A 3,372-nucleotide genomic window follows, 5' to 3' on the forward strand; every position below is an offset into this window, starting at 1 on the left:
GACCAGACATGTCAAAATGCCTTGGGGGAACATTCAACATCAAAATGATCCCCATAAAGTGAAAATCCAGCCAGAACTGCTAATATGTACAAGAATAATCCTTTTCCCACCCTGGATGCCCAATGGAGCCATCCCCTTCACCCCTGCCTCTCTACAAACTGCCCTTTGTCTTTGCTGCCTCAAGTGGACCACTTTTGTTTTGCTTTTTAATGATATGCTAGCTCTATAAGAAAAGCTCAACTGAATTCTTCTTGTACAATCATTCAGTCATATGTTGAAGTGACACTATTGGGAAGATACTCTGATTTTCAGAGTTCTTAAATGATCGTTATTTTAACACTTTTTACTAGTGATCAGTGTGTTACCACATCAACAAATCTGTGTAAATGCCCCCCTTACATGCAATGAGCCATATTAGGCAAGTTTCCTCTTCAGCAGCCACACTCAGTGTTGCCTATAAGCAACTGTTAATTGCTATATATGAAGAGTCAGATTCTACCACAGGCCAAATGAATCAGAAACTTCATGGACAGGGCCCTATTACCTATCTTAAACAAACCTTAACCTTTTGTGAGCATCTGATTCTGAAGGATTGGTGGACCAAATCTCATGGGTTTCAGCTTCAATTGCTGTAGATAGGACAGAAAATTAGCATTTCTAAGAAGTTCCCATTAAGATGTGGTTGCTCTTGCTCAAAAGATTACATTTGCAGAACCATAGCTCTGCAAGAACTACAGGATCCCTTAGTGCCCTACTCATTTCAGGAAAAAAGATGAACAATAATTTAATATACTGGTTTTAGAGAAAGGGATGTTAAGGTTCATTCTGAACAGGTTCATAGACTAGTCCACATAAGGAAAAGGAAAAAGAGATTCCACATAGCATTGAGACTTTTGATTCCCTAGTCCTTCCCATATTGTGGAGAAAGCAATCAATCAAAGCTAAGCAGACTCTTTACATTGCATGAAGTTTACCTGCCCAGGGAATTGCTGAAAACAGTTGGTAGTAAAAGCATGTCACACTTCAAAACCAAGGGATATCAGAATCAATGGAATAGAACTCCCTAGGACTTAGGAATCAAAATTGTTCCCTCATTTTAAGAATGTAGCATGTTGCTTTATATGTCCCTCCCCCACAGTGTAACCCCTGCTTTCACTATATTTGATGTCAGTATAACATGTGGAGGAGATGGGGACAAACAAGTCGTTTAAGGATTCAGGTGGACCTGTTGCAACAATGAGAAGTACAAAATGTCATGTCAAAACCAGCTTTACAATGTCGGAGGGGGGGGAGGGGGGGTATGATTGGGTGGGGGGGAGGGGGGAGGCTGGGAAGGGAGGTGAAGGGTAAACAAAGGAGGAGGCTGCAATGCTTGGTAAGAAATGTATGCATTATCCTGACCATGTAATTGTAACCCCTCTGTACAGTATGTTCTCAAATAAAATAAAATAAAATTAAAAAAAAAAAAAAAGAATGTAGCATGTTTTCAGAAATAAATGGAAGAATATTTGGCCCTTTGGCCCTTGTAGCTTTTCATCAGGTATGTTTGAAAGAAGGAGGAAAATGATTAGTGAAAGGGAAATGTAGGATCTTTGCACAAAATTCCTATTTGCAGGCACAGTCTGCCTGTAAAACCAGCTTATAAAGCCCTCCTAGGATGCACTTACACTTCTGGGAGGATGCATACATCAGACAATTGTAGGGGGGGAAGGTATTTTCTTAATGAGAGGAATTCTATGAACATGCTCAATAAAGGGTTTAGAAGCCAAAAAATTTCTCTGACTACCCACTGAGAACAGAGAACATAGTCTTTGGATAGGGAAAAAGAATGTGTCTATAGCTTGAAACTGAATTCTGGAGAAATGGAAATGAAGAAAAGAAACAATAAAAGAGCAAGAATCAATGCTATTGCTACTCTAACCATTTTAAACCAATTGGAAAAGAGGTGTGGAAGCAAGCAGCCTCTCACTCAACAGCCACATAACATTTGCTGTTCTCACTTTTCACAATCTTTCAGCTCCTTCACTTCTACTCTCATTGAGCATACTAAGAAATATACCTGAAGAAAACTCAAATCTGACTTCCAAGTGACCTTGCAGCAGTAGATAATAAGATAACATCAGGATGGATCAGGGTGGTGAGCATTCTATAGGCAGCCACCATAACTAAAAGGGGATTTAAAAAAATAGTGCATTAATCAAATAGTCACAAAAAGAAATAAATACCTAATTCATAATCTACTATAGAAACAAAATAGGGTATAAGAGAATGAAATGGGGCACAATGAAGGTGGTACAATAATTGAACTCTAATTGTGTCAGTTTCAGAGGGAAATTTGCAGCCATAGCAATATTTTTTCATGAGGTCATATTCAGCACTGAATAAGAAATAAGAATGGATTTGTAGCTTCATTATAGGTTATTTTTCAGAAATGTTCTCCCCTAACTAACCCTAACACAAATATCTCGTCTACCACTCCCTTTAGGCCCTTCCCCTTCCCAAAAGAAAACATTGATAGTAATATATAAAGCTAGGAACTCAGGGAAAAATAACTCAAAACATTTTAAAGAACTGACCTTATCTACCTAAACTTAAGAAAATAAATTCTCTTCTACATTCAAGAGCTCTACCTGTAGGTCTTCTTTCCGGGCATTATTAAATTTTAAAAAAAGAGAGAACAAAACCATACAACTTGTTTCTCTAGAAACTACTTGTTTAAGACAAAGGCAGAGCAAAGGTGACATATTTTCTTTAGTTTTAAATAATGAACTCTTAGGCTGCAAGAATGCTATGGTGGCTAGTGAATATTAGTAGATAGACAATAAATGTGGGGAATTAGAACAATATTAAAACAAAAAAAAGAATGTGCAGGTTTTTTAATTTATAAAGTTGTATTCCTATCCTACACAGCAAAGAGTTAGCTAAATCTAAAGGAGTTTTGTTTTAATAGTTTCTTGTTCATTTTTTTAATCAAAAAAGTGTTAGTCATAAAAAGATGAGTTCAAGTGTCCAAGTGTCTCCATTTAGAAGGCACGGTAATTGGATTAGTGATGCTGTTACCTGTTACCTGTCTTTTCCTAAGTGTATACTTTGTACTGCTTACTCTATTCCTATAGATAAGTCTAAGATACAGAGCAACATGGAGTTCTCCATCCCAGTCCATGACGTGCCTTACAATCTAAGTCCAACCATGATTGGGAAACACTGAATCAGGAAGTGTGTTTAAAGAGATGCTAATTTCGATCTCAAAATAGTTTCAGTCATTTTGAGTTTTACATGATTGGATACAGGGAATTTCTAAGCCTGGAAACTGATAACTTCAAGAACAAGTTTCCTGTTCAGGGCTTGAAAATTAGAAAAATGGATCTCATA

This window comes from Dipodomys spectabilis, unplaced genomic scaffold (assembly GCF_019054845.1).
Source record: "Dipodomys spectabilis isolate Male_0828 unplaced genomic scaffold, ASM1905484v1 ptg000356l, whole genome shotgun sequence".
Taxonomy (NCBI): domain Eukaryota; kingdom Metazoa; phylum Chordata; class Mammalia; order Rodentia; family Heteromyidae; genus Dipodomys; species Dipodomys spectabilis.